The following is a 23,405-nucleotide window of genomic DNA, read 5'->3' as shown; positions in this document are numbered from 1 at the left end:
GTTTTTGTAGTGTGTTCCTTCTAAGCTATAGCATTCTCACAGAATGATGCTCCCATCACCATGTTTCTCCGTCGACTCCACTTTTGATGTTTATGTGCAGAGTTAGCTTACTGTGTTTTTCATGTAGACCAAAAGTAAACCAACCACATCAGCCTTCACAGAAGGTTGCGCTATGGTGCAAAAGGGGCTAAAAATACGTGCCTGCCACACTTTTCCTCTTTTTCTTCATAAAGAATATTAAAAAGCCGGGCATCGTTTTTCATCCACTTCCCAACGGTTTGTAACTTTGTGTTGGTTATAAAGTCACAGTAAAATGAATGGTGGTTCTCAAGTCACAAAAACAAATGTAAGTGGTTGTAATATTCAGTAACAAAAGCAGCTGTAGGATGTGACAGATTGAGAGAACCGCCAGCGTTCATGTTTTCAAAAGTGTAAGTAATTCAAAGGAGTACATCAAACGTGAAATGGGTTTGAATTTCACCAGTTATTACCAACTCTGCAGTTTTCCCGGCTTTCCGGAGCTTTTCAGTCGATTTTACATATTTTACTTATATGGACTTCAACAGCCCTGCTAGAGCTGTTCTTGTTACCGGCAGCAGCTGCAGGGAAAGTGATTTATAACCTTTAATAGACCCTCTCTGGCAACTTCCGTGCTTGAAATACTCCTCAAGTCATAACTCAGCTTGCGAATGATCATTATCCACAATAAACACGTCAAATGGCTGACAGCAAATAAAGATTTGAAAAGTCACTGGTTCTTATTTGGACAGGGAAACAAGGGATGGATGAGGCAGCTTCCTCAAAACATTTTTACTTCGATTTATTTGGAGAGAGACGCACAATTGTCTTCAATTAAGGTTATGTTTTCAGACGTCCTGCCATGTCTGTTTTACTGCCAGTATTTTCGCACTGCATAGTGAAATGGCAGCAATTCGGGCGTTTTTGACAAATCCATCAGAGTGAATTGAGTTGTCTTGAACTCACTTTGAAATCGGTGACTTTATTAACACCAATCCACGAAAAGAAAAATGTTCAAATTTAACCGTGCACACAGGATGTAACATTTCCCACGCAGAGAACAAAACATTCACTTTGATGAATGTTTAATGTATATGTTGAAATGATTAATAAGTGATCACCTGAACTCGGCTGTGGTTCATTAGTTACTTTAAACACCTGATTTGCTGATGATCTGTCAGGGTTGGCGTGAATCGACTTTTTGTAACTGAACTGTAATGCACAGAATTCCGCAGCACGTCTACATCTAAAGGTTGTCAAAGTCAAGCTAGCCTAACTGAGCTTCAATATTTTATTTATTTATTTACCCTCCCCTCCAGGGGGTCTTTTGTGGGCTCTAGTGTCCCTTATATGAAAGTAGGCTGACAGGAAAGGGGGGAAGACATGCGGCAAATGTCGCTGGGTCCGGGAATCAAACCCGCGACAGCCACGTTGTCATGTTCTGTGTTGTCTGTGTATTTATTTAGAGTTTTCCTTGTCCTTGAGTCTCTTCGTTGTCCTGTCTTCCCCTTACTTGTTCCCAGGTGTGTCTCGTTCTGTGATTACCCCCTGTGCATTTAACTCCACCTGTGTTCCTTGTTCCTCGTCGGGTCCTTGTCGTTACTTGCCGCCCTTGGCGTTTGTCGTTCCGTTCCTGTGTGCTCTGTCTATGTTTCGTCCCTCGTTTACCGGTTGCTACCGGCGTCGAGCCCTGGCTTTAGCTCGGCCGTGCTGCCCGGCTTTGGGACTGTTTTGGACTGTGTGTTGCCTCCCAGTCTGCACAGTCTCTCCGCCAGCCCAGACCCGGGACCAGCAACTCCAGCCGGCGCACCCCCGGCCGAATCAGCCGGCGTTCCAGCCGGCGCACCCCAGGCCGAATCAGCCGGTGTTCCAGCCGGCGCACCCCAGGCCGATTCAGCCGGCGTTCCAGCCGGCGCACCCGAGGCCGATTCAGCCGGCGTTCCAGCCGGCGCACCCGAGGCCGTTTCAGCCGGCGTTCCAGCCGGCGCACCCGAGGCCGTTTCAGCCGGCGTTCCAGCCGGCGCACCCGAGGCCGTTTCAGCCGGCGTTCCAGCCGGCGCACCCGAGGCCTCAGCCGGCGTCCCAGCCGGCGCACCCGAGGCTCCCAGTGTTCCGACCGAGACTCCCAGTGTTCCGTCCGAGACTCCCTGTGTTCCTCCCGAGACTGAGACTCCCAGTGTTCCGACTGAGACTCCCAGTGTTCCGACTGAGACTCCCAGTGTTCCGACCGAGACTCCCTGTGTTCCGACCGAGACCCCCTGTGTTCCGACCGAGACCGAGACTCCCAGTGTTCCGACCGAGACTCCCAGCGTTCCTCCCGAGACCGAGACCCTCTCTGTTCCTCCCGAGACCGAGACTCCCAGTGTTCCGACCGAGACTCCCAGTGTTCCGTTCGAGACTCCCTGCGTTCCTACCGAGACTCCCTGCGTTCCTCCCGAGACTCAGACCCTCAGCCTTCCTCCCGAGACTCAGACCCTCAGCCTTCCTCCCGAGACTCAGACCCTCAGTCTTCCTCCCGAGACTCAGACCCAGACCCCCTGTGCTCCGACCGAGACCCCGACTCTCTGTGCTCCACCAGAGACCCTGCCTCGGGGGGCTCGTCGTCGCTGTCTGTGGGCGGCCCCCGGGACTCCTCATCGTCACCTCCAGCGCCGCGGACGGCTGCCGGACGGCCTCCGGGGGTCCCGCCTCCGGGGTTCCCGCCTCCGTGGTTCCCGCCTCCAGCGCCGCGGACGACCGCCGGACCACCTCCGTGGTTCCCGCCTCCAGCGCCGCGGACGACCGCCGGACGACCGCCGGACCGCCTCCGTGGTTCCCGCCTCCAGCGCCGCGGACGACCGCCGGACCACCTCCGTGGTTCCCGCCTCCAGCGCCGCGGACGACCGCCGGACCGCCTCCGTGGTTCCCGCCTCCAGCGCCGCGGACAACCGCCGGACCGCCTCCGTGGTTCCCGCCTCCTTTGCCTCCGCCCACCCTGTGGGTAGTTTTTTGTTTGTTTTTGGACTCTTGGCCCTTTCTGTTCCTCCGCCCACTCCGTTGGGTTGTTTTTTGTTATTTTGGACTCTGGCCCGCCGTCCAGCGCCCCTCCACCCACCCTTGTTGTGTTTTTTGTTTTGTTTTTTTTGGGCATCTGGTAGCCGCCCTTGAGGGGGGGGGGTACTGTCATGTTCTGTGTTGTCTGTGTATTTATTTAGAGTTTTCCTTGTCCTTGAGTCTCTTCGTTGTCCTGTCTTCCCCTTACTTGTTCCCAGGTGTGTCTCGTTCTGTGATTACCCCCTGTGTTGATAATTAGCAGCAAAGTGCTGCATCTCTTTTTCTCCTATATATCATGAGTACATTTGAGATTTAGCGCGTTATGCTAACAACTTGACAGCTAAAACTAATGGTAGTCATCGTCGGCAAGACGTTTTTCAGGATCTTGTGTGCGTGACATCACGTTTGTAGCAGTAGCTCCATCGTGATGCCCCCCAAAATTCTATAATTCTTTTTATTATTTAGTAGTTTTTAACTAATAAAAATCCTCAAATGTTGACAACTAATCTGATTTTGTCCTATAAGTTATAAAGGACGATGCAAAACACGCATTCTTTTGAAAAGAAAAAAAAAGTATTTGGGACCTCCCCAAAAAAATTGACACCCTGGGCTACTGCCCCTCTAAGCCCGTTCTAAAGCCACTGCTGGTCCCAAACCCTGGCGAGGTAATGCCCAGTGGGCGGCAGCAGCTGACGCAGACAAAATCCCTGCGACTGCAAAGCGTTTGCCCACCAACATGCAAATCCACTGAATTAAACATCCTGAGCTTCGAGAGCTAACCAGAAAATTGAGGTTTGCATTTAAATGCAGATGGCGTTCCGGGGGCGACTGCAGGCCCAGTGTTTGGACGGCTGCTCAGGCTCCCAGTCCAGCGCAGTGAGATGCAGAGAAGCTGCAGGTGGTAGGAGCTGACGCAGACTGGGAGTGTTGTCCTCCCTGGGAAGGAAGCAGGCTAGCATCAGCAATAAAACCAGGGATTCTGGACAGCAACTCATTAAACGCTTCACTGGGCCCTGATGTCTGAAACTCAACTGGCAATTCTAGAAAAAAAACAGAAGAAGCAAGTCTGAGAAAGTGCGGGCGATTTGCAACAGTTTCCCGGCGCGATGAGATGCTTTACTCTTTTTTTTTTCTCTTTGCAAAAGCAGTTCCATCATCTCAGAGAAAAAGAGAGAGAGAATTGGAAGTTTAGAGCATCCCCTGTCCCGCAGCTCTCGGGGAAGATGTGATGGGGTTTCACACGGAGGACGTCTCTGTGAGCCAGATCCCCGGCACACCTTCCACCTCTCTCCTCCATCTGCCTCTTTTTGAGGCGCACCACAGACGTGGTGAGAGTGTAGGAGTGGAATTTCACCAGCCAACTGGGATTGCTGGAGTGGGGGGCGACGCTCTGCCAAAACTACGTTTCCACCTTTCGTGAAAGAGTTTCTGTCAAATGGAAAACAAATGTGCAATTGGCGCGTTCGACGGCGATGGATGCTGGAGAAGCCGAGGCGTGTCCGCCCGCCGTCGCCAAAAACGCCGCCTTTGAAATTAGAGGCCGGCGAAGAGGAGAACGAGAAAGAGAAGTTGAGCGGAGTAACAGCGGGATGCTCCGGCGTCGATGCGGAAGTATAGCCCGGATTTTCTTCTGAAGCTCGTCGTCAAAAACGCACGAGACGCAAATAAAAGGTGCTCAACTGAGACAAGGAGGATTTAATTAGTGCACTTGAAATAAACATGCCGTAAATCTCTCTGAGAGGATTCCGACCGAGGGATTTGCGGAGCTAATAATGCCGCTGCTGGGAGACTCCACGGTAAACAAATGCATAAGGACGACAGCTTTAATGCATTTTCTGCTAGTGGTAATCTTTGGAGTGAGACCATTTTTCCACCAGTTCTGTTCGGTCCACTTTAATAGAACCAAACAGGAAGTCCGGTTCGCCTATGAAGGTGTGAATGTGTAATCGGACTCTGATTGGACTTAAAAGAAGCAAAGTGTGGTCCGCCTACAGACCTTGAAGTGAACTGTGTTGCTGTTTCAAAAGCAGGAAGTGGACCACAGCGCAGGGCATTCTGGGTAAATACGAGATAAACAAATGCAGCACCATGTTTCGCTGTGAAGATAACATTTTCCATGTTGTCTTCATCAGTTTTGCAGATATGCATCAATTTGTATATCTGCAAAGTGATGTCATAGTTTAGTGTTTTTCTCATCTCTTTGTTGGAAAGCATGTTTGAGTTAAAGCCAAAACTGGCAACGTCTGATCGGTTAATTAAAGGGGCGCTATTATGGAAAATCAACATTTTTGAGCATCACATCATGTTATGATGTTATCCCCTCGTCAAAAACAAACCTGGAGTGTTGCCTTGAGTCTTTCATAAATGTTTGAGAAATCCTTTAATCTCCATGGCAACCATTCATCTGTGCAGAAACACCTCGGTGAACCTAGCCCCGCCTTCGAGGTGAAGCTCCTCCTCAGAGCTGCGGTTAACGAGCTCCCGTCTCACAGAGTAGCTCCTCCACTCGGCTCCTTCAGACTAGCCAGCAGCAACCAGCAAACACCTGGTGGACCTGCGCATCAGCCGAGCTCAAAAACATTGTTAACGGGTTAATAGAGGAGCCATGTTGTGACGACTTCCTGGAGGCAGAGTTTCAGAAAGAGCAGAAGTTTTTAAAGAGACAGAGACTCAATTGTAAAGAGTTAAGCTTCAAAGTCACATTTCTTTGATAATTTTTCTAACAACTGAAGGTAAGATAGTTAAGTGATTGTGCTATAAAACAATTGTATGTGCCTGGAAAATACATAATCATGCCCCTTTAAAAAAAAAAAGAAACAAAGCAAGACAAACTAGATAAAAAGTTTGTTGTGGATCTGATCGCTGGCTGAAAGCCGACCTTTACTAGTTGTTCATCCCTGCAACGAGCCAGAAAGGTGGGAACGATGGTATCCTTCATCATCTAGGTCAACATAGTCCTGAGTGTCGGCACAGAGGGAAGAATCAGTCCGTCTGTCTTTCATCTCATCATTGAGGAGATTAGAGTCGGAGCTAGCGAAGGGGAAACCCCCTCTGTCCTTCTCAGCAGGTTAGAGGACTGGTGGAGCTGCTTCCTCCTTCTGTCTCTGTCTAACTCTCCTTTTCTTTGTTGTGGGAGTTTGAAGGGCACACACACACACACACCCACAAAAACACCCCCCCCCTCCCCCCCGCACCTATGTGGTGGGAAGCTGTCAAGCTGCTGCTGCTGCTCTTGATGAGAACTAGAAAAAAGACTTTATAGTGAGTGACGCGGTCTGGATCCAGCTCTCATCCCCACCTCCACCTCCACCAGCAGCAGTCCTGCCCCTTGTTTACTTCCTGCAGCTCGCCGAAGAACAAAAACTAATCCAGTTTCAATTTAATCCTGCGAAGGCCGGATGAAAAGGGAGAAATGAAAAGCACGCAGTTAAACCCGGGACAGCAGGGACAATAACAAAGACTCTTATGGATGCGTCTTTGTTTTTGGAAAGACTGAGAGGTTCTGCATCTGTCATTGTTCAGCCTCTTGTTGTTGTCTGTCTTCTTCCTCTATAATCAAAGCTCTTATTCAAAGTGAATTTTATTGTTGGTAAAAGTCAAACAGTGGTGGAATGAAAGTGGTTTCGAGAATTTGAAACCCACTTTCAACCTGATTGAAATGAACTTTAATTGCAGGTACACAAATGAACTTGGGCGTTATTATTTTGTATTTAATATTTGCTTTCATATGTTAATGTCTAAACTGTAGACATACTTTAAAAATCTAATCTAATCGGATTGTGATGAATTATTAAAATATTTGTTAACTACATTAGTAATCGTGTGCCCACTCTAAAAAGGGCAGTTTACTGAGGAAGACACCATCAGAGCAGATATGAAGCAAAAACTGTACAAAACACTTCTTTGTAAATATATATATATATATATATATATATATATATATATATATATATATATATATATATATATATGAAATACATATACATATATATATAGAGGCTGCACAGTAGCGCTGCTGCCTTGCAGCAAGAAGGTCCTGGGTTCGATTCCCGGCCGGGGTCTTTCTGCATGGAGTTTGCATGTTCTCCCTGTGCATGGTGGGTTCTCTCCGGGTACTCCGGCTTCCTCCCACAGTCCAACAACATGACTGTCAGGTAAATTGGTCTCTCTAAATTCTCCCTAGGTGTGAGTGTGTGTGAATGGTTGTAATGTCTTGCCCTGCGACAGACTGGCGACCTGTCCAGGGTGACCCCGCCTCTCGCCCGGAACGTTAGCTGGAGATAGACACCAGCACCTCCCGACCCAACTAGGGACAAGGGTATAAGAAAATGGATGGATGAATGTTTTAAAAGTGGACAGGGAAGGAGACGTAACAAGGAAAATATTCAAATCTGCAGCAAAGATTAGTTTAAATCCTATTCTTGCATTAGTCAAAGTCTCAGACCTGAATAGAGTGAGGAATCTTGATTGAGTCTGACTGAGCTGGAGCTCTTTTTTAAGAAAATAGGCAGAAATTTCAGCCTGTAGATGAAAGCTGGTCAGAAATGACTTTCACCTCCAAATGAGAAACGTGTCGTTCAGAGGAGCTGGATAGAAATTAAAAGGCCGGGATTATGTATTTTCCGGGCATATAGAAAAAATTTATGGTACCATCAAGTAACTATGTTAACTTCAGTTGTTATAAAAATGCCAAATATGTGAAGCATGGCTTAAAAGAAATTTTACTTTGTAATTTAACACCTAGAAATTGGGCCTCTGTCTCTTTTAGAAGCTCCTGCTTTTTTCTGAAACGCCACCTTCAGGAAGTCATCACAACATGGCTCCTCTATTAACCCTTTATCCTTTATCAAAGTTTTTTTTTTACCAGCTTCACTCTGAGAAGTAGCTCTTATAATGAGCTCACCAGGTGTTTGCTAATTGTTGCTGGCTAGTCTGAAGGAGCTGAATGGGAGGAAGGCTGATCTGTGAGGCGGAAGATTGGAAACTGCAGCTCAGAGGAGGAGCTCCGTCATCAAAGGCGGAGCTAGGTCCTTTCAGGCCTCTTGCACAACTCAATGGTTGCCATGGAGATTCAACAATTTCTCCAACATGCGTGAAAGAATCAAAGCAACACTCCAGGTGGGTTTCTAATGAAGGAATAGCATAACATGATGTAAAGCTCAAAAAAAAAAAAATTTTTCCATAACACTGCCCCTTTAATTTCTCAAATTTCATTTGGAAAAAATGTTGTGTTGAATGACACGTAAAATGAATAAAGTTTATGGCTGCGTTGAAGCAAAACAACAGGACTAGGAGTGCTAATTCTTGCACAAAGACCTGTGAAGAATTTCTTCTCTTGTGCCTTTCTTCCTCTCTCTCCTGAGCGATGCAGAAAAATATGCAGCCGTAAATATGGTTTTCTGAATTGACTCATTGGCTAACTGTGTTCAGGGACTCGTGTCTGATCTGAAGGTGTGACTTCAAGGACAGTGTGGAGGTGTGGAGATGTGCTGTTTATCAGAAGGGGACGGATGAGGCTGCAGCCAGCCCAGCGGCGGCGGCGTTCCTGGGCCATTTGTTTTCATTACGCAGCCAGAGCGAAGCCACCACCTGGGCACGGTGCTCACACACAATATGGAGCATCATTTGGCGAAGTCCCCCCACCCAAAAAAAAACCCCCGGAGAAAAACAATGCGACTGCCGGAGTTCTGTCCACATTTTTTGCTCCATTTTTTATTTTTTTTTTATTTGCTGCTTGCTGATTCATGTGAACACAATGCCTGAGAGATTCAGTCCTAAATCACTTGTTTCTATGCTCAAACGTAGAAGAAGAATGAATGAATGAAGGACAGATCTCCAGGCCCGCTCCACTCGCAGACAGTCGAGCTTAAAGCAGCTTTTTAATTCCCCAGCTGTCAAGGTTTCTTCAGTTGCTCTGAGACAGCTCGAAGTTAGCAGCGAGCCACCGTCTCTCACCTTGGAGAAATGCAGTTTTTCCCTCTGTGGACAGGCTGCACAATGCTCCTACTCTCATGGGGTGGGATTCTTTTTCTTATCCTGAGGCAGAGAACATAAAAAAAACAAAAAAAACACATGCTCCATATAAAATGATCCTATTTTTGAAACCCTTTTCACTGAGTTGTATAGGAAGATGTTTTGTTTTGTATTTTTGCTCCGTAGGGAGGAGTTCTTGGATTGAAATGGTGAGTGTGACATACTTTTTCTCCTGCCTGCTCCAAAACACGCCTGGCGTGAGATTAAATGCTGAGACTCCTCGTCAAAGTCGAGTCTGTCTCACATTTCGAACTATGTTACCTTCAGTTGTTACAAAATGCTGCATAAATATGAGTCAAATATGAAGTAAAATAAACTGTACTTCCGGAGGCCTTGAAATTGGGCCTCTGTCTCTTTAAAAACTCCTGTTCCCTCTGAAACTCTGCCTTCAGGAAGTCATCCCACCACTCCTGTATTAACCCTTTAGCAACAATCTTAAGCGGCGGGAAATGAGAAGTTCCACCAGGTGTTTGCTAATTGCTGCCGGCTAGTTTGAAGGAGCTGAGTGGGGGAGCTGCTGCTCTGTGAGGGCGATGCTCAGAGGAGGAGCTTCGTCCTTGAAGGCGGAGCTAGGTCCACTCAGGCATTTTGAACAGCGGAATGGTTGCCATAGCGACTGAAGGATTTCTCAAACATTCATGAAGGAGTCAAAGCAACACTCCAGGTTTGTTTTTGCGGCGGGAGCAACATTTTAACATGATGTAAAGCTCAGAAAAGTCAACCTTACATAATACTGCCCCTTTAATTAAATGAGTCACAATGACATTTAATTCCCTTTGGGATCAATAAAGTATTTTTGAACTGAACTGACCACACCCTCATTTGAAAAATTCCGAATTTTTCCCCTTCAATGAATCCATCTGAAGTAACGGCTCAGTCGTCCAGTACAGTAGATTTATTCCCTTGATACACTTGACCCACATCCTCACATGGACTCATGAGAATCTTAATATTATCACGACTGGAATACGAATTAAAGCCGGAGGCTTAACGTGTCGGCCATGCCGTTACGCAGAACCACTGCTGCGGTAGATGTGACTGATCGACTCGGTCTTACCCTTTCAAGTGTCTGAGTGCTTGTGAATCTCCAATATTGCTCGATTTCATGGATAACCGTTGCTCTGGCTCCACGTCATGCTCAGTCCTCTCTTCTTCTTGAGTTGAGCTAGCGCAGCGCCAAAGAACCTCAAGGAGCTGTTGACGAAATTTGATGAAAGAGCAACAAAGAGTTAGTCACACTGCTCCGCATGGGACATGTGGGAAAGTTGATGTGTTCCCCCCCCTCGCCCATCTCCCTCTCAGCTCATGCTGTTGGGGTGTGTGTGTGTGTGAAAGAGAGAGAGAGCGCGAGACCCCCCAGATGTCTCATTAGCTATATCATTAGGGAGACAGCTGGAAGGGGGCACAGACAGCTGACATAGGCCTGTAGTGGCAGGATTAGCCACGACTTTAGGACGGCTGAGTGTTTGGGGTCCAGATCCCATGTCCAGTCTTTAAGCGTCTAGAGTCGCCACAAAACTTTTAGTCTAACATGGTTGTTGGACTTTTTAGTTCTTTAAGCGCCAGACATGGAGCATATAATACTGTTGTTAGTTTATAAATGACTGAACGGTTTAGCACCACAATACATTAAAGATCTGCTTTTATTGTATGAACCTTCCAGACCTCTCAGGTCTTCTGGTTCTGGTTCTGCTCTGCATCCCCAGAACCAGAACCAAACGAGGAGAAGCAGCTTTCAGCATCTATGCACCACAAATTTGGAACAAACTTCCAGAAAACTGTAAAACAGCTGAAACGCTGACTTCTTTAAAATCTCAACTAAAAACCCACCTGTTTAGAATTGTATTTGAAATGTAATCACTTACAAATGTATTGATGGAACCTGACTTAATGCTTTGTTTTTGGTTCTATGTTGCATTGTGTTTCTGTGTTTGTAATGATGTAAAGCACTTTGAAATGCCTTGCTGCTGAAATGTGCTATACAAATAAAATTTGATTGATTGATTGATTGATAAGAACGTTTTCAGGTAGCACACACATCTCTTCAGAATGGCTCCATGTCCCTTTGCCACGCTGTCATCTCGTCCCCGCCTTCTTCCACTTTGAGAAATTGTAGGTAGAAGCACTTGCTTATTATACCTTCACTTTATTTTATACATACAGCATCAGCAAAATCAACACAGAACAATATTTCCTGTGTATTTTTATATACAAACCAGTACACTACAAGTTTATTTCTGCTTTGAGTTAAGTGTTTACATAAATGATCAACATAACTGGTCATAATAATATTTAGACATTATCGGACACAGTATTTTTTCTAAAACTGTATATTATAACTCACCTGGCCCTTCCTCTTGATTCTCATCTCCCTTCTGTCCTCCAGCTGGGATTTCTCCCATTGAGTTGGATTTCTCCGGCTGAATTTCATCTTGGCCAATCAGTGAACAGAAGGAGGAATTGTGAACGATGATGTTGATTTTCAGCAATGGCAGCGGAGGAAGTAGACGAAGGCGCAGAGTCCACGTCGGACACGTTTCTAAATATTGAGCAATTAAAGTTGGAAGAAGAATAACGTTCAGGACATTTTATTGCTAGGAAAGATGTTGAAGACCTATTCCTTGTAGGATTATTTACGCAACTGCCAGTAAGCTTCATCAAACTTTCCCAATATGTCATGGCCAAACGCTAGCGGTTGGGTAAAATCAGATTGAAATCGTTTCAAACTTCAACAGAGGCCACGCCTCCAGGAAGCAACTGTTTCCTAATATCCAGGGGTCCAGACAAATATAGCAGACTAAGACTCCTGATGAAACCAAAATGACTATCGGCCATTGTTCTTTCCTCATTGTGTAATCTGTTTTGCAAAGTGCACCAGTCCCTCCTGCAGCATCCACATCATGATGCAGCCTCAGCCTTTTCCCTCCACATGTAAAGCCTTTCTGTGCATTGACAAATTGCAGTCTGGTGTTTGTGTTGCTCTTGGAGCGATGGCTTCCAGCCAGTGTAAGTGCAGAAACTGTGTTGCTGTATATAATGACAGTCTCCTATCAGATTGAGTCAAGCCTTTACAAGGTCTTTCGCTTTAGTTCAGGGGTTTGTACACACACTTTGAGCTGAAACACATCCATCACCGGGACGCAGTCCGGCTCCTTCCAGTAATAACTGGACATTCCCATGATTTTTGTAAATTGCTCAAACATGTGAGCAGCTTCCAACTTCTGGAGCTCAGATGTTTAATATCAGGCAGTGAGGAAAAAAGGAATTACTTATCTTATTTTACACAATGCATGTAAATATCTGGTTTCAGCTGAATTTACCTCTTAACTAATCAATTTCTTAGCGTTTCACAGATCAATAAATCAGTGTGTCTAAGCCTAAACCTGTTCTCTTGTTCACAATGAGAAAGATTATAATCGTTTGAATGTACAACAATACATCAGACTAGACATGAATATTTTTAACAGAGAATTGAACAGTTTTTGGTATTTTTTGTTAGGAAAACCTGAAAATGATACCACACAAAATACATTAGTAATGTGCATAAACTACACCAGTTAGGTTAGAATACTACATCACACCAATACAAAACTACTTTTAATGAAAATAATGCTTAATACCTGCTTAATGGTTTATTTCAAAAGGGAACTTTTAATTTGACAAAACAAATTTAACAGGAAGTACTGCAACACCCGGCAATGTCTGGATGCTAGTAGCTAGCCACAGCTAAGTTTTTCTTTTTAAACTGTTGATTCATTTATAGAATCAACAGTTGGTTTTCAAGACAAAAAAAAACAACAAATAAAAATCTCTTCAAAAAGGACTGTTAAATTTCTTTCTACAATATTTATAGGAATTTCTACTTTTCTTCTTTTTCTTTTTTTTTTTGCAAAAGGTTAGATACATATTTCCAATATCTAAAGGCCATTTGGTAACATAAATTAGAGATTCATTCGTGATGCAGACAAAACATCAGCTTTACGAGTCTAACAAAGAAGAGGAAGAAGAAGAAGACATCATGTTTCATGAGATGATTTGACCAACTTTAAGTTTCTCCTCAGCAACTCCAGAAGAAAAGCCTGTGTGTCATTAAATACTCTAGGAGGCACATTTAATGCTGGCTCTGTATGAGGGGGGCTGCATCTTGTTTTTACTCACGCTCCCCAGCCCCCAGCTCACTCCCCTCCATCGCCGCCGATGTCGTGCCCCATCGGGGGCCGCAACCCGTAGCGGCCGCAGCGGCTGACAGCTGCCACACTGGAAAAACAACGGCTGCCATTTTACTCCATGTGAACTCGTGGAGTAATCCCAGGAATGGCGGTGATTCAACCGTGGCCCTATAATGTTACATAACGAGTGCGCTTCATAAACATAATCTCTGCTTCCCTTTTCCTTCCTCTTCCCCTCAGTGGCACCTTCTCATCTTCAGCCCGGTGTCAGGCCCACTCCCTGGCCGAGCCGGATCCGTTTCCCACCCCTCTCTCGGTCTTTTACATATTTCACGTTATGCATTTAGAAGCACGCAGCTGGGCTTCCCACAGCTGCTGCTTAACTGGAGAGGAGTTTTACGTCTGCACACGGCGCTGACTTTTTGTTTTATTCCAACCTCGTTGCACTAGCAAAATAAATAAATAAATAAATTCCACAGGGCCAGTCAGAAGTTTACATCCACTCTACCAAACTTTTTTTTTTATTTGATTGCATCATTTATCCATGCTAAAACCAATTTTGATGTGTTTCAGATCACTGTCCTGCTGCAAACTCTAAATATGTCCATGTTTCAGTCATCTGCCTGTTGATAAGATAAGATAAGATAAATCTTTATTGTCATTGTCACAAGAACAACGGAATTCAAAAGGTGCCATCAGTCGGTGCACATGCCCAAAACCAAAAAATAACTGTCTCACAATTCACACACAATTGATGTTTACCCCACAGTTGATGTGGGGTAAAGTTAAAGGTCCCATTTTAGTCCCACTTTATAGCACAATGAAGTCACAATGTTTCCTACAGTTGTTGAAAAATGAGCTGCATATATCAGAAATGGCTTAAAAGAAATTGGACTTTTCATCACAGTTGTATCTGACGCCTTGAAATTGGCCTCTGTCTCTTTAAGAAACTCCTAACCTTTCTGACACTCCGCCTTCCCAGGAGATTCAAGGTTTTCTCAAACATGCATGAAAGAATCAATGCAGTACTCCAGGTATGATTTTGATGAGAGAATCACATAAGATACAAAGCTAAAAAAAAAAAAGTTAATTTTGTGTAATACCTCTCTCCCCCATTTAAAATACTTTATGTAAGTTACAGATTTGCTCACTTGTCTAACTGGCAGTTTCTTAGCCAGGCATGTTTTATTCTCCGTCTCAAACAAGTCAATTTTGATCTTTAAAGAACTTCCAGGTTGTCCAACCTCATCATTGCTCTTGCTTGATTGCCAAACGGTTCAATCTTTCGTTCGACCGTAAAGCTTCGCTGCAGAAGCATGTGACTCGTCCATGTAGGCAGCTGCAAATTTCACACATGCTTGAAGGTGTTGACTTTGGAGCGGTGACTTACTTCTTGTTTGGCATCCACTGAGCCCGAGTTTCAGAGACTGGGTCGCTCATGGTCACGTTGGCCAATCTTGTTTCATTCAAGGTGACAGTTTGGGTATTTGGACACAGTTGAATGTTTCAACATGATAATGACTTAAACACATGTCAAAACATTTTGATTTTGAGGATTACACTGCTTATTTTATGAAATCAGTTTGCAACACTGTTGCAGCCTGTTTAGTCCACTTTAATCAAACTATAGTTTGTTTGTCTAGAAAGTCCGGTTTGTTTAGGGGAGGTGTGAACTCATAATTGAACTCTAAAGCAGACCAAATACCAAACTCTGGTCCGTCTACAAACTAGATCTTGGTTTGGTTGAAGTGAAGTTCAAACAAATGTGTGAAAGCAAGCGGACCACAGACCGCTCCAAAAGCAGGAAGTGGACTATTGTGCACAGAATTCTGGGTAAATATGACCAAAACACGTGGTCTTTAGCCAAAGTTGAAGGAGAAATCCTACAGCTGCTAAAATCTGACATCTTCTTCTTGGGAGCAAACCACGAAGAAGAAGACAACAGGAAGTAGTCGAAGGATGATGTCGCTCTATTTTTGTTTACATTTTGTTAAGAAGGAAGTCACGCTCAGTGTCTTCTTCAAAAGTTTTCATATTATTTCCTTCAGTGGTTCTTGGTGCAGCGCCACCACAGGCAGAGGGGAGGAACAGGATGCTAAAAAGGTTTCATTTGTTTGAGACAGTGCAGTGTGAAAGTGAACCGAAGCAGCTCAAAATGTAAAAGTAGTTGCGTTTCCATTGACCACATAGTTGCACAATTTGACATTGAGAAACAGCAATTTTGAAATTTTTTTTTTTGTTTTTCAATAAAAGGTTTGAGCTCTAGGATGAGGTGTATTTTTCTTTGGCTGTATCAAAATTGATTTATTTCACAAAACTACGAGACAAGGACTTGTTTTGCATCACACCAGTCACGTGATCAACAACGGGATGTAGCCACTGGCACAAACCACGAAGAAGACAACCGGACGTAGTTGGAGTACAATGGCGTGTGTTTTATTGTCTTATGTGAACAAACATATTCACGCTTGATTTTAATCGGAGATATCACAACTGTGAAATTGTGTGCTTTTTTTCAACGTTAGCAGAATGCTGGCAGTTGCAACATTTGTAATGGAAATGCAAATGTTGCAACTTTGGTCTCCTATCGAACCGAGTCTACTGGTCTACCAAGTGCGAAAACACACTTACTTTAAAATAACAAGTGCATAACTGGAGGAACTAGCTGTACAAACGTCTTCCACAAAAGAGAGAAATACAGTTTGTGGAAGCACATCAGCTTCCACCTGCCGGGTTGTGTTTACAGTGCACCTGTACTTATCTTTGGCAGGCTCCTTTCCATTGTCTTTGTTTTTTGGGCAGCTGTGCTTCTTGTCAGCTGCGTCCACTCGGCCCCCCGACTGTCCACCTCACAGCGGAAACGTGTGAAACGGCACCGGCGTCTACTGTACGTCTCCAACTAGAAGAGTTTTTCAGTCCTCTCAGGGTGACGCAAGAGTCAGTGAATCCGTGTGAGGCAGCTTGAACCCCTAAAAATACACTTTGACAACTTCCGACTGCTGCTAAGAAATTCCCAAGTAGTCTGAGTGTGATGTAATCTGTGATGAATGTTAATCAGCGGATCAAAAATAAAAAGCTGCCTTCCACATCAGACAGATTAACCACGATTTAATCCCACCCTGACTTTCTCACCCTGGATGCATTTTGTCACTCGTCCCGCTTTACCCTTGAGATACCCCCACACCCCCCTCACCCTCCCCACCTTCTTTCTTCAGGCTGGAGCAGCAGATGAAAGGAAGTCAGAGTGAGCATTAAAGGCCGTGTCTTGGCAGTCAAGTTGACCTCCAGGCTTCGCTCCTCTGCTGCATTTTAATCCACCTCCTCCGACTACTTACCTGTAAAACCCTCCATGTCTGCTCAACCCGCTGGGTGGAACAGAACAACTTTAAAGGAAGTGTCATCATTCCCTTTTTTGCTGCTCAATACAGACCTTCTTTTGTTTTTCTTTTTTATATATATATATATTTTGAAATTTTACTTTAAATCTTTTATTATTCTCATAAAAAATGCTGTGCTTTGTGTTCTGTGGCAGTAGCTGATTTCTTTAGCATCGGCGCATGAAAAGGTCAGGGAACGGTAGCTGGAAGGTCGGAGGCTTTTCGGGCTTCGCTTGACTTCAAAGGACAGCGTGCTGCGTTTAACCATAAAGCTGCACAAATTGAAATGACAAAAAATAAATTTGCTTAACGGAACCATATCCATTTCCGAAAAAACTCGATAAGTTTTTGTGCAATACTGAGGTGGTTTTTTTCACAGCATTGAAATAGATGTACTTTGTAAAAAAAAAAGAAACACTGAAGAAAAGAACAGGAAGTAGTTGGAGTTTGTTTTTCATTTTTTCAAAGTGCAGATGGATCCACCAGAGCTCTCACAGCTTCACACAGTTCATAAAAAGTTGTGTCATTCCAGCATGTTGGATCCACAGCTCTTCTGTAAAATGGCAGACTACAATTTCCCCAAAAGTCTCCATAGCTAGCCGCTCACAATTAGCCGGGGCTACTGAATTAGCCGCCGACATCTCTGATGGCTGGTAGATGATGACCGCAAGCGCTATGACTGAATTATGAATTTATCTCATGTAACTATTCACATCTGTCGCTGCCATGATTTTTTAATGATTTATCGCATAAACAAGCTTATTCATGTGATTTTAATTCATTTCTTATTTAACGGAAACACAATTGTGAAATCATGTTTTTTGTTGTTGTTGTTTTTTACAGCAGCTTAAATAAAAATGTAACAAAGTCTTTTCTTCGTTTGTACCTTCAGACCCGGCACCTTTAACCTCACCGGCTGCTAATCTCAAAACACGCGCGTTATCGCGTTATTTCGCCGTCAGCGTGAGGAGGTTAGGGGTAAATACATGTTTGCTATTTGTCTCCCGGCCAAGACGCGCAGACAGGTTTCAGGAGTGGAACAAAGATGTCGCTGTACGAGAGCAGCAGATGCCCTTACATGTGTCGGAACAGAAGAACAAGAACAACTGGATGAACTCAACATCTCTTCAAAGCACCTGTCGGGCCCCGCTAGTTGCTAGGCAACAGTTCCCCCCGTCCCCCTCCTCCCCTCCCTGCTTCGTCCCACTTCGTTCTCGTAGTTCGTCTTTTCGCTCGGAGATAAACGCGGGTTTCTGCTGAGTGGAGAGGTTCTTCTCGGGCATCATGTCATCACGGTGCGCCTGCTGTTGAGGTGTGGACAGCTTCTGCGCCGGGGCTAACTAGGTGACCTACGTCTGTTGTTGTTGGGGTTGTTTTTTGCCTCCACCTCTCGGTTTTTCTCCCTCCTCTCCTAATGATGAACAGCGAGGCGCTAACAGCCGTAAGAATCCAGGCATGGGATTATTCAAAAAGCAATTTAGTCCCAACAGCGGGAGAGAAATGGAGCCGGTCTGTGACTGAACTGGGGCGCCGGTGGAAAAACGCAGAGCTCAGTGATTTATTTTTTCTTCAGATCACACTATTACTGAGTTCACATAAATAAATCAGAATCAACAAACAGAAGGTTATTAAAGTTACTTTAGCTCTTACTTTGTGTCTTGACAGTAGTTTTATGTGCTGCTCTGCTGGAATGTCACATTTGTGTGACTTTTTTTTCCCCTTGTGTTAATGTGTAATTCAATCAATAAAGTTTATCTGTAAAGCACATTTCAGCAACAAGGCAGGTCAAAGGGCTTTACATCATAAAAATACAAAGCTGCACAACAAAATAGAAATTGTGTTACTATGATTTTTGTCCGGGCTTGTTTAATTAGTTCAGTTCTTTGAAATGATTCTGTTGAACAATACGTCACAAGCAATGTCCGATTTTCATTGGTTAATATTTAGTAAATGTTTATTTATTATTACTTTTGTCAGTTTCAGGTTATTTCAGAGATTATTTGGGGCTGTTTGGTCATTAACAGAGTGGTGGCAACAATTTTGTCCATTAGTCCAAATCCCTCACAGAACTTGTGAGAAACTAAACTTCTTATGAAATTTTTTAAAATCGTGACTTTCTTCTTCCTTCTGTTTCATAAGGAATTATGAAAGCATTTGCACGGTGCATAAATAATAACAGTCTTGTCAACAGATTCTCCCACCCAGGCTGAGGATATCTGCAGAAGCTCCAGATTGATTGTTGCTCTTTATGCCCAGCTGGTCTGGTGTTTTTATAACGTCCCCCGCAGCTTTATTCTTGACTGAAACGTTGACTAAAATGAAACCTTTGTACAGATTGGTTGTGCCAAAACCGGTGTCCAACTTTTTCCTGTCGTCAGCTGGCTGTTTTTAACGTTCTCAAATGTTTTGTTGTCTGCTGTAGCCAGGAATCAATCAGAATCCAAGGAATGTTGTTTCTTTTTACGACACGTTGCACACAGAGGCACATTCTGTCAGTAGCAACAGAGGATGACGGGAACACAGGAAAATAACCTTTAAGCAGTTCTCGGTCTTGCTAAATTAGCGTGAGGGTAAGCAGTGGGAAGAAAAGAAAAACTCACGCTGGATGTTAGAGATTATTACCGAGAGTGTTCCTGCTCTGCGTTGAAGTTCCAGATGCTCCGTTGACGCTGAACCCGGTCGTCTCCGGTCAGATGAGGGGTTGAGCAGGTGCTTGTTGATGCAGGAGCGACAAAGTCGGGAAGAATGTTCCACATGTGAAAATTGTTCACAGTCGAACAGGGAGTGGGGGGAGTGATGGAAAGGGAGACAAAAAAATGAATAAATAAAAAGATCAGAAAGGAAACCATAGAATATTCTCCTCTGCGCTCACAGCAGAGAGCAAGGGAGTTGAATTTTGTTTGAAACAGGGATAGAACTGTGTGTGTGTGTGTGCGTGTGTGTGTGTGTTCCAGATAGTTACAACCCCTCCAAATCATCAACATTCTCATCACATTCTTTAGTCGTTTATCCTCATTTTCCTTTTGATCTCCTGTAGAAACCTTAACAATAAAATACTAATTATTTGTTTTTTTTTTCAAATTAAAATCTGTACATTTGGGCAGAAACTGCAGAACCATTTTCATCGCAGCCACAGGTGTTTTATGTCTCTACCAGCTTTGCACAGCCACAGATCATGACTCTGCCACTACCATGTCTTACTTTGGTGTGTAAACGGTGATGTGTTGTGTTTACTTCCTGTACTTTGTCTGTAGGCAAAAAAGTTACTACATCTTGTGTGACCAATTAGACATTATTCCTTTTGCTCCTCACAAGAAACTTTTTCAAAATTGTTGTTAAAACAACTTGAATTATGGAAAACTTACTTTTTTTTTTCAGCTTTAAATCATGTTATAATGTTGTTCCCTCATCAAAATACTTTTGCAATGGTACTAAAAGTAGTAAAGCATGTTTTATGTTTTACCACTTTACAATCCACTCCATAAGCATGCTGTGTAAACAGATTTTACAAAGTTAGGAGCTAAAGAAGCTGTTTACGTAACACTCCAGTACCACACCACGTCATTTACCAGACATGGTTAAAGCAAAAAGATCCCATCAGTTTTCTGTGTGTGTTTATTCTGATAGTGAACATGTGTATGAGTGATTCCTGGTCAACATTAACATAACATCGTGAGGGTGTTAGTGTTAACATTTATCCTTCAAACTGCTTCAGAGTTAAAGTGCTTTTAACTTCTTTGCTGCTTTTTTGCTCTTACATAACGTTACATGCCTTTGTATCATCCTTGTCCATCTTTTCTTGTTCCTCCTATTTTCTCTGCTGATCTTTCTACTCTGAATTCTCCTTGTCCAGTTTCTCTCTGAATTTCCTTCCTTCATTTTTCTCACTTTGTCCCATTGACATCTCTCCTCCATGTCTTCCTCTCCCTCTCATCCCATCCTTTCTCGTCTCCTCTGTCATTCCTTCTTCCCCCTTGCCTCCAGGAAGTGTTTTATCAATGGAAACCATTCAGTTTGTGGGACTTTGGGCCAGTAAGGCCCTTCTGGCTTGTCAACAGTTGTCTTGGAGAGGCAATGCACTCGCCAGGGCTGGCCGTCCTCCCACTGTGCTTCTTTGACCCGCCCCGCCCCGGCCCGTTGCTGCTGGGCTGCTTCTTCTGGCCCGAATTGGTCCGTCCAGAGCCAGCTCTGCCGCTTATAGGGTTGTGGGTTTTTGCGTGTGCTCGGGTTTGTGTCAGATGGTCAGTTTGTTGGCTTGGTCACTGCACCTTAGCCGTCTGATGTCACTGATCTGATGTCAAAAAATAAAAAAGTAGGACGGGGGATATAAGACTGTAGAAACATTGCATATTGTTTACATCCGGGAAATTTTGCGAATCTGCACAAAGCTGGAAAGCAAACAGACGACTATTTTGCTTTCCATCCATAGCCTTGCTGTCACAATAGAGCAATCCTGGTAACAAAAGGAAACCCAGAAATGTATGTATTACAAATTTAGTGAACAGGAAAGGAAATAATAATGCAGAAAAACAGTTGAACAACTAAAAACTACTCTTTTTTTTTACCCCTCCAGGGGGTCTTTTGTGGGCTCTAGTGTCCCTTATATGAAAGTAGGCTGACAGAAAAGGGGGCAGACACGTGGCAAATATCGTCGGGTCTGGGAATCAAACCCACGATGGCCGCGTCGAGGACTCAAGGCTCCAAACGTAGGTCACACTGTCCCCTACGCCACCACGGCATGCCCCAAAACTACTCATTTTCTTCCTTCTTCTTGCTCTCTGTGTTGGCTACGCCACACACAGACTTGTTGCCTTAGCAACTGACTGACAGCAGCTCCACTAGTGTATCAGGATGCAACACCAAAATACACAAAGATATTTTCCACACAAAAAACCAGAACATGCAGTCTGTTTATTTGCGATTATTAAGTGATTTCCTGAACACACCTGCGATTGATTAGCTAATTTAAACACCTGCTCTACTTATGATTCAAAAATACTTTCTTGATCACAAAGGGAACGATCTGACAGCCTGTGGGGCAGCTTTTTTTTCTTTCTTACTGAACTGAAAAACACCAAATTCTTCAGCATGTCTCTGTTAATTGAATGTAATTTGGAGTTAAGTGCTTTGCCCAGGGATACATGAAGAAAATGGGAGAAAGCTGAAATCAACCACTCAACTTTTGGATTTGATGAACCTCTGCTGGTTTTATTGTAGCTCTGGCTGAATGTTCAGGGTTGAAGGTTTAACCTCTGCCCTGGTCTTAAGTGCCTTCCTGCCTCAGACCAGGTTGTTGTTGTTGTTTTCCAGTACTATCCAGGTTTCAGCCCAATTCATCTTTAACCAGCTTCCTGCTCTCTGTTACCCACATCATACTGCTGCTGCTCTGCTCCATAAACTCCCAATAAAACTGAAACGTATGGTTACTGATATTTTCTTTCTCAGCCCGTTTAACGTGTAATGTAAATAAAAATGCATAGAAAACTGCAATCGTCTGAACACCCTTGACTTCTGTACACCTTCCCTCTGTGAATCGGGTGAGGTTGAAAAGACCTCAGTGTATGAATATCATAATTATGAGCCGCGGCGCATGTTTATAAAAAGAGTACAGTCTGAAATATGGGACTCGTGTAATTACACATTTGCTTCCAGACAGCTGGGTATCTCTGGTTAGATGCTGGAAATGCTATAGATATTCTAATGTAAGCCACATTTGGTGCCTATGTTGTGGGACTTTTATTTTCTCCGCAAAGGCACAATGGAGGGAAACATTATGCAATTAAATGTGTTCATTCAATACTATATTTATACAATGTGCATGTATAACTGCACTGTAAACTCGGTGTGGTTTTGGTTGAAAAGAGAGCTTGTTGTTGCGAAAAGAGACAAAGATGTAATCTTAGCTGTGAATGGGAATGGAATTGCTTCAGTCTGAGCAGGTCACATATAGCATTGGGGCCTGGTAACACTTAACTGCTACATATATATGTATTTATGCAAAGAGGTCATGGCACAGATCACGCCACCAAGGTTCTTTCAAAGATAAGTAGACCAAACTGGTAACGATGTAGAGCTATCTGGTTTCCACGCGGTTAAACGCCGAGACTGGATGTCAGTTTGTGTTGAATCAGAACCTTCGTGCCTCCTTATCCTTCAAGTAGATTCCAGAATAAGATTGCTGGAGGGGAAAATGTCAGGGGGGCTGTGAGAAAGAGAATCACAGGTGTTCTAAAAACAGAACACTATTAGGCATGTCCCAATACCAGACAGAGTACACGGACACTCGTACTTGGCTTAGGTATTTTGTCAGGGGAAAAAAAGGTACTTGACAATTCCAAATCCCGATATAGAGTAGTTTTAATAAGTTGGTATTTAGCTAGCCTGGTAAAAAACAGCCCTTTGTTCTAAACTTCACTTCCTACAGAGTGTCTGGACTCTCAGCTACTGAGAAGCGTTTGCTTTCTGGAGGCGCAGACGCTGTTGAAGTTTTAAATGTTACTCACTTGCTAAGGTTTGTCTGTGACGTATGCAATGCGCCAGTTCAAAGCTACGAAGCTTACCGGAAATTATGTGCGCTTCAAACAACCATGCTCCACTGTGGAGAGAGAAGAGCCAAACTGAACAACATGGCTTTTAATGGTAATTGAAGGAATGGCGAAATACTCTTCATTTCCTCTAATGCCATTGCTAAAACTACAGCCAGACTACAGCGCTAAAGCAGCGCAGAAAATCAACGTCATCTTTCACAACCTCTCCTTCTGTTCGCTGATTGGAC

General features: G+C 44.0%; 1 long non-coding RNA gene across 1 annotated transcript; it reads left to right on the top strand.

The window, feature by feature from the left end:
- LOC114134585 (uncharacterized) lies at window positions 1–3,424 on the top strand. Its single transcript, XR_003593415.1, has 3 exons — window positions 1–11; window positions 1,271–1,279; window positions 3,311–3,424. It is a non-coding gene; the product is annotated as an uncharacterized LOC114134585 (long non-coding RNA).
- Window positions 3,425–23,405: the final 19,981 nt, after the last annotated feature.

The sequence above is a fragment of the Xiphophorus couchianus genome, chromosome 19, assembly GCF_001444195.1.
Source record: "Xiphophorus couchianus chromosome 19, X_couchianus-1.0, whole genome shotgun sequence".
Taxonomy (NCBI): Eukaryota; Metazoa; Chordata; class Actinopteri; order Cyprinodontiformes; family Poeciliidae; genus Xiphophorus; species Xiphophorus couchianus.
This window is presented reverse-complemented; position numbering and strand designations above follow the sequence as displayed.